Source organism: Lissotriton vulgaris, chromosome 10 (assembly GCF_964263255.1).
Source record: "Lissotriton vulgaris chromosome 10, aLisVul1.2, whole genome shotgun sequence".
In the NCBI taxonomy this organism is placed as follows: Eukaryota; Metazoa; Chordata; class Amphibia; order Caudata; family Salamandridae; genus Lissotriton; species Lissotriton vulgaris.
The window spans coordinates 154307300-154324824 of record NC_141698.1 but is presented as its reverse complement, the minus strand read 5'-3'; positions in this window follow the sequence as shown (position 1 = coordinate 154324824).

The window sequence follows — 17525 nt, the reverse complement described above, 5'->3', positions numbered from 1 at the left end:
GTCACAGAAAGATGCCATCGAGTTATGGCGTAAAGAGTCGCATAGACGCACAGAAAAAGCACACAGACTAGAAGAAAAGAGTAAGGAGGAACCCGACAAGGTCCGAGAAAACGCATTAGTTGAGGAAGGTATCAGAGTAAAATTAGAACAAGTAGACAGACAGCGAAATACACTTATGAATGGCATGTTCCCCATCCTATCAAAAGGCCTGCCTAAGGCCTCTCCAGAAATACCGAAGGACCTACCACCCCCATTACTCCCGACTAAGACACATCCGAGGACAGCAAAGGACGTTTTCCTTTCTTCCTACTTAGATGATGTTGCTCCCACCTATGTTGATACCCCATTGCCTGCGCCCTTGCCTGCGCCAGGGCCTGCGCCTAATGGTCAGAATCCTTATGCTCTTCCTCCCCGACAAGCTACTCCTCCCCGTTTTCCTCCTCCTGATCAACTTCCTCCTGCTTCCCTTGATACAGATCATTTGAGTCCTTTCGGAGCCGGTGCCTCAGGAGGTGCGGCCGGAGGGGCAGGTTACCAGACTCCGCCACCGAACCAGCGCCTGAGTCTTAGAGAAATAGCTCAACAGCGTACACCTAGAACAGATATTACATTTTATGGAGATCGCCTTGCAGATTGTAGATATGATCCTGTACCTGGTAAAAAGAATGATGTAGACATGTTACTTGCATCAGTACGTTTACGACGAGTCACGAACTTCCTAATGTCATTACCTGAAATGACAGAACATATGGATCGAATATATAAGTTTGTGCAGACGGGAGTAGGGCCTGAAAGCATTAAAGAGGCCATGGATCATCAGAAAGTGGATACTAAAGCCAAGTTATTACGGTTTCTTATAAACTGTTTTATTCGAGAAGCAGATAGGCCGGGTGCGAACCCGGAAGATTTGAAAGCACTCCACAAGTGGGGCCGACATATAGCCGATGGACAGCATGATAAAGAAGCTAGTATAGAGAACATGTACCGAAGAATCAGAACTTCAATAACTAAGATGCACGAGAAAAGACAGGTTGCACCAGAAACAGATGCAGATAAACAAGAATCCTCAGAGGAGGAGGCAGAGGAAGAACCAGAGACACCAGTACAAGCACAGTTGCCAGTCAGAGATAGGGTCGCGTATGTAGGTAAAGGAAGACCGTTTAAAAGTCCAGTGCGTCTAGTACGCCCAGAATGTAAAAGAATATATCAGGAAGCCATGTGTAATCCTAAAACGCCCGAACACTTATTTCAAGCCACCGACCGAGTACTTCAAGAGCGCATGGGGTATCATGCACTTGACTCTATGGATGAACAAGAACTAGCCAGGTCAGCCGTACAATGGGCTGACAATTCTGAGAAATATGGTGATGATGTGTTAGCGCATACGTTTCTGAACTTGACACCGAGTGAACAGCGTTTAGCTGGTATGTACATGATACAGCATCTCCTTTTATTATATAAAAGCCAACATTCTGATCCAGGTCCCCTGCGCGATATACTGATAGAACTGGTCACGAACAGATGGAAAGGTTTAAGTACTGATCTAATTAAAGCAATTCTAGAACACCGCCACAAGTATAGTACATTCTTATGTCCACAGATTAACGCAACACCCGTTATGGAACGAAAGACCATGTATTACATGGATAGACAGAATCCGTTGCGAGAAGTGCACCCCGTACAGAATGCAGACCACACGCTTAGACGCGTATTCGTGTATACTCCTGTGACTAAAATGGAATTATTGGAAATGAAGAAATTAGTACCCAGTCACGATAAAGACCCTGCAGGTTTTCACCGCGAAATAAAGGATATGTTATTAATGGGCGATTACACTTATCCCGACCTCATGAAAATACTGAAAGTATTACTGCCTCCAGGCATATATGAAAAACTCAAAGAAAAAGAGTGGGAGGTGGGTGATGCAAAGATTGATTGGGCTGCATTGGAGGATGAAGAGAATACCCGAGTGCCAGGCCTAGGGCTTGGAGATAAAGTTAAACTGTTACCAGGTTTATTAGTACAAGTGTTGCCACGTTTATTGAGTACGAAAAAGGAAGATTGGGGTGCGATTTCAGCATGCAAACAGAAACCTGATGAAGACACTAGTGATTTTTATACACGATTTGAGAAATGTTTTGGTATTAACAGCGGTCTGAAAGCAAGTAGCGAGTCATATCCACATCTTTTTGTAACGAAATTAGTCGAGAATTCCCTACCCCAGGTCAAGAATAGAGTACTGAAAGTAGAAAGCACTTGGCAAGCTAACACCCCTTCGCAAATGTTACAAATGTTACAGTATCACCAGAATAGACTTAGAGAAGAACAAGAACACGAACAGAGACGTATGAAGGATACGAAAATGAAAATGTTAGTTGCTCAGTCAGTTCCTGCTGATGGTCAGAAAAAGGGTGCGAGCCAATCTAGTAATTCGTCAGTTCCCGTAAAAGGTGTATGTAATTATTGCAAGCAGCCAGGTCATTATATAAATGAATGTGCCGTTTTGAAACATAATATTGCCACGGGCAAGACCAAAGAGAGACCACGTCCTCCTAGACAAGATCAGACTTCACAACAAGTACCCCAGAATACACAGCAGATCGCACCCATGCCAGCTCCTTCACAGACAGTAGCGATACCTCAGCAACAGCCCATTACTGCAACACAAACCACGACACAGCAAATGTATCAGTATGCACAGAACGATTACCCTGATTACCAGCGATACACATGAAACAGCCTAGAGAGTGAATTCCGCTTGCCTCTTATTGAAGTACCTGTAGATCAGAGTGGTCCTTATGTAAATAGTCAAGTTTTAGGGAAAGACAGAAAGTTTCTCATTGATACAGGGGCAAGCAGGACCACGATAAGTCACAATGAAGTACCAGGGGCACCCCTCTCAGGCTCACAGAACGTGTCCCTCGGATTTTCAGGAAAACCGATTATTAACGAAGTATCACAACCCCTCCCTCTTGCAGTAGGTCCTCTGACACGGACTACAGATTTATTGCTCACGAAATCATGTCCGGAAAATCTATTAGGCATAAAAACACTGAAAGCTTTAGGAGCTATTATTTGTTGTTCTCCCGAGGGAGTACGATTATTTTTGCGAGATTTCAAAGGCCATTATGTATTGAGAGATATGGATCCCCGACTACAGAACGTCCCTGCCCACCTGTGGGCGCAGGGCCCCACTGATGTAGGTTGCATGCACATTACCCCGTATCGAGTCACACTTAAAGCAGGAGTGGTATTACCACGAATTCGACAATACAAGTTACCCCCAGATGCTGTAGTGGCTTTACTGAAAATCATTGACGAGCTCATTGCACAAGGAGTGGTTGTGGAAACCGACTCTAATGTATGTAATTCTCCTATCATTCCTGTTCTTAAACGTACTGACCCAAATGCTCCACCTGTTTATCGATTGGTTATTGATCTGCGCGAATTGAACAAATGTATTGTACCACAGTACCCTGTGGTTCCAGATATCTCTTCGTTACTGACAGCTATTGATTCCGAAGCAGCGTTCTTTACTGTAATCGATCTCAAGAATGCTTTCTTTAGTGTCCCTATTGATCCGGAGAGCCAATTTCTATTCGGATTCAGTTTAAATGGACGATCTTTTAAATTTGCCCGTGCACCTCAAGGATTCACAGAAAGCCCCAGCATCTATAGCCAAGCATTGAAGAAACAACTAGACAGTATCCACATGCCAGTTCACACTGCTCTGCTTCAGTATGTCGATGATCTGCTGATCACCGCTCGAAGCGAACCAGAATGTGAAAATGCATCCCTGATTGTTTTGAACTTCCTGGCTGACAAGGGGCATAAGGTGTCCCCTTCGAAGCTGCAATTCTGTGTTCAGCAAGTTGTGTACCTGGGTCACTTGCTGTCCAAAGTGGGGAGACAGCTCACACCTGATCGCATTCAGTTAATTGTTAACATGTCACCACCCAGAACACAAAAGGAAGTGCGGGCCTTTATAGGCCTAACTTCATACTGCAGACAATGGATTCCCCAATATGCATTTCTAGCAAAACCACTCATTCAGTTAACAACACAGGAGGCAGCGACTTCGTCTGTCCTCCCTTGGACTCAGGAACATACACAAGCTTTTGAAGACTTAAAGAAAGCCTTATGTCAAGCACCTGTTTTAGCAACACCATGTTACAGTAAGCCTTTTACACTTTTTGTTACAGAACGTGATGGTACTGCATTGTCAGTCCTCACCCAGGAACAAGCAGGTTCACATAAGCCTTGTGCTTATTTTTCCAGTACATTAGACCCAGTCGCACAAGCCCTTCCAGCATGTTTGAAATCAGTTGCAGCTACAGCTTTAGCAATCAGACAGAGTGATTCCATTGTGTTAGGACATCCATTGACAGTACAGGTTCCACATTCTGTAGAAGTCCTCTTGAATCGGACTCAAACCCAACACCTGACCATAGCAAGATTGACAGGCTACGAATTGACATTGTTTCAGCCACACATCGAAATCAGACGCTGCAGCACATTGAATCCTGCCACGTTATTGCCAGTAAATGGAGTAGATCCATTGGCACATGATTGCATTGAAGTTATTACTATCACAACAAAACCCAGACAAGACTTGACAGACGTTCCGTTACCAGATCCAGACCTGACACTTTATGTGGATGGTTCATGTATGAGGACAAAGACAGGTGAATTAGTGGCAGCCTACGCCGTCACGACAGACACGGAAGTCATCGAAACGAATTGTATTGACACTTTGTCAGCCCAAGCAGCAGAGCTTATTGCTCTGACACAAGCATGTATTCAAGCCCGAAATAAGAGAGTCAACATATATACTGATTCACGTTATGCATTCGGAGTCGTTCACGACTTTGGAGTCCTCTGGCGAGAGAGAGGTTACTTAACTTCTCACGGTGCCAACATCCAACATGGTCCCCTCATTCAAGCTCTGTTAGACGCAATACATTTACCTACTGCAATCTCTATCATGAAATGCAAAGCACACACTAAGGTTGCTGGTGTCATTTCCCAGGGTAACGACCTGGCAGACCGAACAGCAAAGCAAACTGCTCAGAACCGAACTCATGTAACTGATCAGACACAAATAAAGGTACCAGCACACTGCATGACAATTAGGGATCCCGCACATGATGTGATCGACATACAGTCACATGCAACACCAGATGAAATTAAGGAATGGACTAGACTAGGAGGGGTCCAAACAGACCAGGGATGGATGACGAAGGGGAAATCTACATGGTTTCTCCCCGATTCTATGGTACAAGTCATCATTAATACAATACATAGTCCTGCACACCTTGGTGAGAAGGCAATGCTAGACAGTATACAACACATATGGTCCAATAAAAACTTACGGGCAGCAGCCAAACAGAAAGTGCGTACTTGCATGATTTGTGGTCAGTTCAATCCAGGTAAAAGCATCCCCGTAGAGCAAGGTGGATTTCAGCCTCCCGACCACCCTTTTGAAGTCCTCCAGATGGATTATATCCAGATGGAACGGTGTCGAGGATTCAAGTATGTTCTCGTAGTCGTGTGTGCTCTTTCCCGATGGGTAGAGGCATACCCAGTTCCCGATTATACTGCTCCGACCACTGCCAAGCAGTTGGTTCGTGAATACTTCCCGCGGTATGGTTTGCCCCGTATCGTGTACTCAGATAATGGTCAGCCATTCTCATCCGAACTTGTGAAACACATTACACTTCTGTTAGGTTACCAGTGGAAGTTCCATTGTGTCCGACATCCCGAGGCAGCAGGTCTCGTGGAGCGCCATAATCAAACATTGAAAATCCGACTTTCCAAGATCTGTAGAGACAAAGGTATAGACTGGATAGTTGCCTTGCCGGTCGCCCTCTTCTATATGAGGATGGTGGCCCATTCCCGTACTGGACTATCCCCGTATGAAGTGGTCTTCGGCAGGCCACCGAATATGTGGGGGACGCCCATCCCGCGTAAAATAACTGATGTTGATTGTCTTATGCTGACAGATTACCTTGCCTCCTTGATGTCTGCACTACAATCTTGTCGTTCACAGGTAGCTGCAGCCTTTCCCGACAATACCGAGACGAAGCCCCATGAGGTGGTTCCTGGCGATTTCGTATACGTGAGGAATTTTGATCGGAAGAGTCCGCTGGAGCCCCGCTGGCAATCGCCGAAGTTGGTTCTGCTTACAACAAGGACAGCTGTTAAGATAGAGGGCAGGAAGGGATGGCTGCATTCCAGCCATATTAAAAAATACTTTGGACTTCCTTCGGACTTGGACACTAAGCCCTGCCCTCCTCCACAAACTGACACGAAACTCCCTTTGGTTGAGAAAACTGCTTCAGAAATTTACAGACAAAAGTTACGATCTAGCAAGTCAGACAGTTTAATTGTTTAAGTCCTCCCCTAGGTGAATCGGTTAAATTAGTTTCTGACATGTATCCCCTAGATCGCGATAGAGAGACAGATAGACAAAGACAACATAAGAAAAAGGCGTATTGCAAATCACTTCGTAGTCGCTGTATAGTGACACTACTTGTTATGTTTTTCCTATGTTTGCTGGTTATCACTGCTGGTATTCTACTGCATATATACTACCCTATATTCAAGCGTGCTACTTATAATGCTACTACTGAACATTCTTTTAGTGAACTCCCGCCTCATGAATTATCATATAGACTTGCGCTGCGCAACAACACTTTCATTAGTATGTTACATCATTCCCATCAGGCTACCAATGCTACTAATTGCTGGATATGTGGTCGACTCCCTCCTTACCAAGAAAACAAGGGTGTTTTGCCCCTTTTTCCGTACCCGTTCACTCACAATGGCACTTGTGCCGCATGGTTTAAAATGCTCAATTCCCTAGTTTCTACTGCTGCTATTTATGAAGGTAACTGGGTTTGGGGTGACCTGAACTTAGTCCTGCTTAAGGTATGCTACCCTGACAAGGAGGGACTCCCCGTTGACACTGGAACTGATCTAGAAAACGAAGTATATGGGTTAGGAAATTACACAGTCACTTTCATGATTTTATCTGTCGAATCCGAGTCTGCTCCTGTTCTACCTGCTATGGCAGTCCTGCCTGTTACTGGTGAACTATGTGTCCGCAAGAATGGTTCTGTACATGTAGGTCATAGTAAATGTACCACTGTAGTCGAATTTACTGATCATGGTAGATCCACGTTCAGGGCTCTACGTCATTCCTATTTTGTTTGTGGTCATACTGCATATGTCCGTTTGCCTTTAGACTGGGATGGCACCTGTTATATTGCATTCCTTCTGCCACCTGTTTTTCTAGCCCCTCCCGACTATCATAGAAACACCAATCTGATTAAGCATCGATATCAACGAGATCTCCCGCTTGTCAATTATAAAGAAACTACATGGGAACAATATACAGATTTCAATAAAGGTTTCTTCCCCTATCTAGGTACTGTTTCAAATAGTAAACTAATCCGTAGATTAACCAGAACCCTTGAAGCAGTGGTGCTTGAGACCGCTTCAGCTCTAGGTAACTTAACGGAGGAGCAGTCCGCTATGCGGGTTGTTGTTCTTCAGAACCGCCTTGTTATTGACGTCATCTTGGCAGATAGGGGTGGAGCTTGTAAGGTCATCGGGTCAAGCTGCTGTATTTTCATCCCTAATAACGCGCCATCCGTGTACAAAGCTATTACACGTCTCCATAAGATTGCAAGTTTAATTCACCAGACTCCAGGCACCTGGACTTGGTCCGGTTGGTTCTGGACAACGTTGTCAGCCTGGGGGTGGAAGATCCTATCCCTCCTAGGTATTGGTTTTCTCGTAGTATTCAGTTGTTGCCTGTGTATCCAATGCGGACCGGCAATTTGCGGCCTGTGTGCCACTTCATGTGTTCCACGTTCAGATTCCCATTCAAAGCGCATAAAGCAAGAAGAGCAATTGATGTTAAGTGAACAAGTCGATCAATTAATGAGAATCGATGTTTCATGAAGGGTCCGTGGGGAACAAGGAGGGAATGAGGAAATATAATTTTTGATCGAGTAGTGTTCCCCAGCGAGTACCCCACCGTCTCCATGTACCAGCTTACAGTGCATGTTATTTCCCTCCTGTGCCAGCTACGAAGACGCAAATACATTTGCGTCCATCTTTAACTTGTCCTCTTTCAGATCCGCCATGAACGGATTGAATATTCAGTTTCTATATATGCTGTGCCACCGTCTTTTTGTGGTACACTTTACACGTTTTTCAGCTCTGGCGAAGTAGGCCCAGAATATGCCATTGAGCCTTTTTTGAGTTCTTTCCTGCTTTCTGACTCCGAGGGCCTCAGCCCAGGCTACCTCCGTACCAGTGGCCCCCACCTTACTCCTTGCGCGGCTCCGGCGCATAGCCTAACCTCTGCCTGCCAAGACCGTCTTCAACCTTCGAATTATCTGCTCCACTCCTCGAAAACACATTCCTGTCTCGTAGCTCAAGTAAACATCCTCCCAGCTGCAGGAGCAGAGGGCCCGGTTCTTCTGTCTCCGTGCAAGTAATTCTAGTGTCCGTTGCCATGGTAGGCCCATGCCCCCTCACCCTGCATGCCAACACGTAGACGCATACATGCAGACAGTATAGAGTAGTCTCCGTCCGAGAGACCTTTTCCCTTCCAGACACTACTGTTCCTTAAACATGCGATACCAGATACGATTTGGGATTAGGTTGATCTGACACCCCAGACTTATGTCTACACTTATGTCTACACTTGTAGTGCTAAATGTCAAGTCCTTTCACCTTCTGGTTATACGTCAGACACACGTCAAGCTGCTGCGCGCGCATCTCTGCCTTATATTTCTGCTGACATTGCAAGATTTCTCTTATGTATCCACCCATTTTGTGTCCTCATGATCAATGACGTTTCTAGTGTACGCCTTCATGCACGCCTATTATACCGCCTTTTTAATGACGTTTCCATGTTTTATCTCTACTTTTCCAGCTGTTACGCCTACTATATGCTCATACATTGTAATGCATTGACTATATATATGTGTTTCTGTAAACAATATGTTGTCTGTCTTCCCTTCCTGAACCCTGTGTGGTGATGGAATGGTTATACCACCTTGGCTCGAGCCAATAACCCAATTCCTTTTACAGGAATAAAACCCTTTTGAGTTTACCTCAATATCCCGGATTTTGCCTCTTATTTTACTGAGTTATTCTTATTGATTATTGATAGCAAATTAAGTATAGGTAATCGATTTTACCACAAAAGAAAGGGGTAAAAGGAAATATTAGGGAAAGAAAGAAAGAAATGTTGAAAGAACTAAATATCTGTGAATATTGTAAGACGTGGAAGTTGAGAAAAAAAAGAGCGGGTCTCGATCCTGCTGCACACACAGTGACTCCAGATTTGGCTCAGCTCGGCTCCTACCTTGATCTTGTGCAGGGCCCACTCCTCCTCAGGATCTGAATCCACACAGAGATCGCAGCTCCAGCCCTCCTCCGAATTATACTCCATCCGAGAATTTCTAATATCTTCGCCGTTCAAGAGATGATTTCATTTTCTGCTCGGGGGTGCAGAATAAAGGGATGAAAAAGATTCCCCTCTGATTCGAGGCAGCTATTAGAGAGACAAGTCCCGATGGTGCTCAGAGGGCACGATTTATGACACGACGTGGTGGTATTTAGTTACATGATAAGAGTAAAATAAAAAGCCCATAATTCTCGATAATGAAAACATATGTAAGTTTATGACAAAAATGTTAAATACTACATCACTTTTCTGAGAAAAGCTCTACTTATAACAGAGCAGCAACTGTGCCGGCTTCAGTAGTAACTGCTGTAAACAATAAACAAGTATTTAAAAGATGAAGAGACAGAGCTCCAGACTCACCGGCTTGTAACAAATGTAACGTGTGACGCGTGAAGCGTCCAGGATCACGTGACCCCTTGCCTGACATTGAAATGCCGAAGCTTTGAGTCTGAGTATATCTGCGCAAAGTTAAAGCGAAAGCGCACCATGCGCACGTTGTGCGAGCCGTACATGTGCACATCACCTGTCAGGGCGTGTGCACATCACCTCTCCCCCTTTGGCCAAGAAACCGACAACAATAGATCTCGGCAAGGCGAGCAGCGCATGCACTGCGTCACTAGGCGAGACCTAAAAAGGGGGTAGGAGGGCTCTCCACTGCTATCGAATAATATCCTTAATTTGATTCTACAGCTAAGGTGTTGGGTAGAATTTTGTTGGATCATCTCGAGACATGGGCAAATGAGAACCATATTTGAACAATGGCTCAATACAGTTTCAGGAGGAGACTGGGTATTGTTGAACAGTGCCTACATTTGCATTTAATTGTTAGTAAGTATGTGGCTGTCAAATGGGGTGTCTCTTTCTAATATTTATGGACCTCAGTCAGCCTTTGATAACGTCTCTAAGGGGAAGCTTTGGAATATATTAATGGAGAAAAGTGGCAATCCAAAAATTATCCATCTCCTTCCTCAGTTGCACCAGACATGGAACCAATGGGTAGTGCACCCCCTGTATAAAAATGTGAAAGGGGGTCAGACAGGGATGTGTGTTGGCCCTATTCCTTTTCAGTCTCTACATTAATGACTTAGATGGTGCACTGATGGACGCAGCCGCTAACCCACCTAGGATGGGGTCTCTGTAGTTACCGTCCTAATGTATGCTAATGACTGTGTGCTAATGGCAAGAACTGGGAGGAGTCTTCAGAAGGTTTTGAACACGTTTGTAGCTTATATGTGTTGTTTAGGCCTCTCCACAAATAAAACTAAGTCTTATACCATGATCTGTGGTCGTCCATTGGGCAGGGTAGCTCCGATTTACATCGATGATGCAGCCCTTAAATGCGTACTGACATTCACTTATTTAGGGGAACCATTTGACAGGTCAAGTAATTGGAAACACCTTGGAAAGGTGAGAGCCTCTCAATTTGAACAAGCTGTAGCATCTGTGTTCAAATTCTCTGCGAAGTTATGATTGATGTCTTTAGACACTGTTACTACCATATACAAAGCTAGACCTGTACCGATAGCCATTTATGGAGCTGAGGTGTGGGAATACACTCACAACACCTTGCTCCAAACAGGCGAAAATACACTTCTTCGCTGACGATTATCTCTCCCGTCCAATGTTTTCTCCCCGATAGCGCATGTGGAACTGGGGTTGCACTATGTACACTATTAGGTTGGCATCCACTATGTTATGCTTTCAGTGTGGTCTAGACCAGAAGCAGTGCTAACATAAGCAGTCATTACTGACTTTATGAATCTTGCAGGAGTAACCAAAATTAAATGACTGAAATATATTAAAAATGAGTTGCTTGCCATTAATAGAATTGAATTATTTACAAATCCAGCTGGCATTGCTAAATCAATGAGTTCAGAAGTAAAAAATTAACTACTAGAATCAACAGCCGTTGTGAGGCAAGAGGGTGAACTAAGGAGGAGGATGGTGGTGTTATACCTCCCTCTATGCACAACTCCTGGCATTGAGTCATACTTTCTGATGATGACACGCCACTGAAGCAGAGGTTAATTTGAAAAACAATAAGTGCCAGGACTCTTGTTAGGAGACAGCTTGAACCAGCCCATTTCTCCTGTTACTGTTGCCTAAAAGAGAGCCAACTACTAATCATGAAAGTGATAGTTTGTGGTGTAATGGCCAGAGCTGCCGACTTCAGAGCTGGGGAACTATGTGTGAGTCTGGGTGGCGGCTAAACATCCTGTGATTCTGGGCAAATCACTGAATCTTCCCGGGCCACCATAAATGAATGTGTCCTTCACTGGTGCTCATGAAAAGCGCTGGTGTTGATGATTAAGTGCCGGTGTTGAGCACCGGAAAGCAGTGGCTCAAATTAAGCACTGAACCAAAGATTTTATTTATTAAGATTCAGGTATGGTCTAGCTCCTTTACTGGTGTCCTATCCCTCCAATGTATACGGCGAAAAATACTTGGATCTGTGCTCTTGTGGTGCAAATTCCGAGCAATCACAACCTGACATGATGTTTTTCTGTGCTCTGTATAAGGATCAAAGAGCTCGGATTCTAAAACCGCTCCTGAGACACTTAGACATCAGGAAATGTTAAGAGGCCATTGAATACCTACAGCTGCTGCAAACAGCTGAGGCATGTGTCGCCACTTATAGATGTATTGCATGCTCTGTAAAGTGTAGGAGAATAGTTGGAAAACAGAATTAATTTGGTGGCAGGTTCCCTTTTGCCCTGTAAAGCATTTTATGTATCCTGTTGCACTAATATATGATTGCCGCCAGTTTGCCTGATTGATTGTGAGTATTTTATGCAGTTTGCTTTTATCGGGAAACGGCCACTACAACGAGGCCGTTTCCACAAATACCTTAACCACGCATGCGTGGTTACCACGAAAGCCTTTACCACGCATACCTTTACTACGAGATTTGGAGTAAAGGCATATGTGGTAAAGGTTAAAAGTTAAAAAAAGGGGGGCTTGGGGGGGTTTCCCCCCCATAAATAAAACTCACCAGAAGTCACGTCGGGATATGCAGGAAATCAACGTTGTTTAAGAGAAAAAGGAAAAAAACTTCCGCTTCCTCTTAACAACGTATGACGTCACAACGGAAGAATTCGAGGAAAAGCAAATGCGTAGAAATACCATTCCGTTGTAACGCATGCGTGGTAAAGGCATGCGTTGCAACGGAATGCGAAGTAAGAACACACAACCGCTTTTATCTGTTTATATTTTATGATGCTGTTTTATGGTTTGTTTTTAAACCAAATGAAGCTTATTGAACTGAATGGGCCATGTTTCTCAAAGTGTAAGGCAGCGCAACAAGTCACCATGGTGTGCTACATTACAGAGAAAGGGCAGGAATGTGGCATATTTATCACAATACGGTGCATTTCTGCCTTTTGTCAGCTCTGCCCACAATGTGTTGACTACTGCCAATGCCGGCATCTTTAAGGATGATTGCTTTTGTTCAGGGCGAGGCACCTTCCTGTTTATAAAAATCCCCTGAGGCATTTCCCTCTTTCTATGTGTGCTGTAGAATGCAGCACACCAGGGGCGTAACACAAGCCCACGCATCCCCCGCAGTGCGGGGGGGGGGGGGCTCAAGCTCAAGGGGGCCCCCTCAGCACTGCACTTCGGCCTGAGAGCTCCTAATAGAATTTGGAAGGGGCCCCTCCATGTACCTGGCAGGTGGGCCCCTCAATTATCATTACGCCACTGCAGCACACATATAAAGAGGAAATAATTAATAGAAATAAAAATATTTTTCCTCAATACGCCTCCCCTGGGAAGTCATAGAATTTTGGAAAATGGTAAATCTGGGAACACCCCCCCCCCCCCCTTGTTACGCCTCCCTGGAGCAGAGTAAGCAACGCAGCGATTTACACTGCGTTGCATTATTCTGGATTTATCAAGCCACTCAGGGACATGAAAGGTGGCCTTGCGTGGCTTTTTAAATCGCATTTCAAGGGTTTCACCACTTTTGCACCACGCAACATGATGCAAAAGCTACGCAACCCTTGATTAATATGGTCCTATACATTCACACCGCGCAGTTCCAGCAGGGCGGGCTGGGTGGAGAGGGTTGATTTTGGAAGGAGGGGCCTGAGTCTGATTGGCAGAGATGCGTGGGAAATCCAGCTTGTCAGTCTCCGATTGGCTCTCGTTAGATATCTCATTTTCACAAGCTCTTCATTTGCAAATGTCCTAGTCTCTAAAACTTCTGTTCAGTGTTGCTAAAGCAGACTTGAAAGTAGCCTCATTAGCTGGTTCTATAAACAGACCGGCAGGCTGATGCGTTCATTCAGAATGTATCATGTTCTGCTTGATATCACAAGTCCGCAGTCGTCTAAATCTGCCAGACACCCGACCTCGCAGGCTAGTTGGCAAGCATCTCAGCTTGACTCGAAATTCAATGTTCGCACGCAGCGTCCCTTCATATCTCTGGATTCGGTAAGAGATGGGGTGAACCGCGTTTTAAACAATTTAAACTTTCTGTGGGTAAGATCATGCCAGCTTCACCAACTGCAGAGGCCAGACCATTCCCTATCACCCCTTCATAGAGGCATTAACTAAGCCTATAGGTTTGTCTTTTTTTAAACCCCTTCCATGCGGATGACGGCCCCCAGCCGTCATGCCCTACGGTGCTCGTGTGCTGATGACGGCTGGGGGCCGTCATGAACCCGCCCACTCGCGATTCTGCCGCACAAGTGCAGAATCGCGGCCGCATGGAAGGGGTTACGTGACTGTACACAAAAGTGCACAACAGAAGGAGGCACATGCGCCTGCTGAAGAGTAGGCAGGCTCATGGCTCCTATGCACACACGCAACCCACATACATAGACTCGTGCACACTGAATACACGCATAAAGTCACCCATGTGCATAGATAGCACACACATAGGGACACAAATTTATGAAAGACATGAAAGGTGACAATATTTTTAGAACTAAAACACTGTCAGCATAAGTCCTGAGAGGCCAATAAAACTATGGGGCTTAATTACTAGAAAATGACGCAGAAGGGCGCTGCAAGCCATCTTGCTGCGTGGAGCTGCCTCATTAGGAACGTGCAGCGATGTGTCATATTAACAGCAATACAACGCATCCCTCTGCTTTCCTCTGCACTGGCGCACACTTGGCTGCCTAGCGCCAATGCAGGCACCCTTGCACCATGGTGCAAGGATACCTGTGTTGCAGGGATGATATTTTTTGTGCAGGAAGGGACAACTTCCTGCACAAAACAATCACTGATTGTGTTTTCCTCCTTCCATGTGTGCTGCAGAATGCAGCACACATAGAAAGAGCAAATAACGGGGAGGAAAAAAGGTATTTCTCCTTGTTGCGCCACTTTAACGCCTCCCCTGGTGAGGCGTCAGAATCCATGAGTGTTGTGGGGGAACACCCACAGCAACACCCATGGAACGCCCCTTTCACGCAGAGTAATGCGTGAAAATGGGCCATATTTACAATGTCATGAAAAGCAACAGCAGGGTGGCTATGCGTGGCCTTGTTAATATGTCTCAGCATTGTGCACCACCAGAGCGTCAAATACATTTTTTGTTTCTGGTGGGGCAGATATATGCTCCTAAGTGTGAAATTATAGGGTGCCAATTATTGTTAATGAAAATAAAGCTATCTATTAACTATCAAAACCCAATATGGTTGTGTCTGCACTATATAGTTGTGTCTGCACTAAATCTTTCCATCAACCCACAAGACTGCTTATGCAGTAGGAGCGAGTGGAATATTATTTCTGCCACTCAACAGGACCCACGGATCACCACCAGCACGGAGAGGAGCTCTTCCAAGAAAGAGGATCCAGTTCTTGTTCACTTGCTGCCCTGGGTGTAAAAGAAGGGCTCAAGAAGTCACTAGGGCAGGCTGTTGACAAGTGTGAGTTGGCTGCAGTGCCCTTCTTCCTCAGCTGTCCCTTCCTCACCTTTGTCCAAATAGCTGGGGTTTCACCAGATCATGGTGGGTCAGGTAGAGGCATGCATGCATGGAATCAGGTGGGTGTTTACAGTGGGACAGGAGAGTGTTGTGCATGTGTGCACTTCCAGTCATGTGTATATTGGCATGATTACAGAGAGACAATCTGTGACTGGAGAGAAATAAATAAGAGGGGCTCAGATAAGTTCAAATGGCTTGCTATGTCAGTGAGTGAGGCATGAGTGAAAGAGAGGGTGATAACCATGACAGTTGAGACATGTGAACCTCATGCAATAAATACATTTGAAAAAATGAGTGATAGAGAGGGACAGATTGTCTGTGTGTGTGTGTGTGTGTGTGTGCATGCATCAGTTCCTTTCCCTTCCGAAGATACAGCCCTAATTACCTACCCATAACATCTATTGACTTCCAGTATCAGAGTTCTGAGCAGACAGAGGAGAGAAAGAAGCATCTTCCCAAACTTCCTGCAAACTACTAAGTTAAAGAAGACAGAAGCAACCAAGATGGTACCAAAACGTTATCAAATAAAGTAAAAAGCTTTGGCAATGCAATTATGGTGTGGCTTTAAAAGAGTGTTGTATGGTAATGTGAAGCATTACAAGTAGATAGTGTGGGAATAGATATATATTTGTGCAGAAGCAAGGAACTGTATAATAATATCAGTGTAAGTTAAAAGCTCAGGTGACAGTTGTACTGTCAATCCAGACCTAAACCCCCATTTAGATTAATGACTGCCCTCCACCCATCTGTGATGCTTCTAGAAAATAAAAAAAACAAATTATCTAGTTATCTAGGACACTTCAATAGCATTGCTATGTCACGTGTGTGCCCCTGAAAGTTCAACATCAGACAGCTGGATAAATAATTTTTGGGGGAAGCACACAACCTCAGTCCAATCAAAACATGAAGTCATGCCTCCCAACATGTGGGCAAAGCCATAGTCGCTCTCCTGGTGATTGTGGTCTAAATTGACAGCGTAACTGTAGCCAGATAATTATGTGAGCATCACTGGGAGCCAGGAGTACATGTTTTGATTCAGCAGAAGTTGTGTGCGTCCACAAAAAAAGTGCTTGCCCTCCACACAGCTGTAATCATGTTGTTTATCTAGCTGCCTGAACTTGAATTTCAGGACACCAAACATGAACTGGCCACCTGTTTCCACTTGGAAGTTACAGCTTATTACATTAAGTGTAATAAAAGTAACTCCATTGTATCCTGTGGAAGAGGAAGTCCTTGTGGTAAGGAAAACCAAATATAAGAGTTTTTCACTACCTGGACATGTAAAACTAAAAGGCACACATACAACTTTTTAAATACACTGCACCATACCCTCTGAGCTGTTCACAGTCTACCCTTGGAGTGACATATGTATTTATTAAAGGATGGTTTGGTCCTGGCAAAATAATTCTTATGCCAGGCCGAAATGTCCTTTTAAAACTGCACACACAAAGTCTGCAATAGCAGACCTGAGACATGTTTAAAGGGATACTTAAGTGGGTGACACAATCAGTGCTGTAGGACCAATAGTAGCATTTGATTTACAGAACCTGGGTACATGTAGTGCCACTTTATTAGGTGCTTAGAAGTAAATTAAATATGCCAATGGGTGTAAGTTAAATCTACCATGTTTTGGAGAGAGCAAGTACAAAGACTTTAGCACTGGCTAGCTGGTAAACTGCGCAGTGTCCGAAAGCCAGCAAAAATGAGGTCAGCAACACAGGAGGATGGAAGGCAAACTTTTTGAGGAGAACCACGCCATGCATGCAAGAAGTCTAACAGTAGCGATGGTTGCTGGCGGTGTGTGGATTTGGGAAGGGCAGTGTATTATGATTATGATTAATAATTTTTTGTGTGGCTAATTCATTGATGTGTGTGGGTATTAGGAGCAGAGCTGATATATGGATTTATCAGCACTTAAAGTCAGTGCCTATTAGTGTGAGGAAAAGACTATAGGGAACTATGGGCTAGATGTAGGACTGTTTTTTTGTGGTTGCAAAAGGGTATTCAACCATTTTGCGACCGCAAAAAATGGTGGTGGTATGTACCAACGCTATTTTGCGAGTCATAGACTCACAAAATAGCATTTACGGACTCGCTATTAGGAAGGG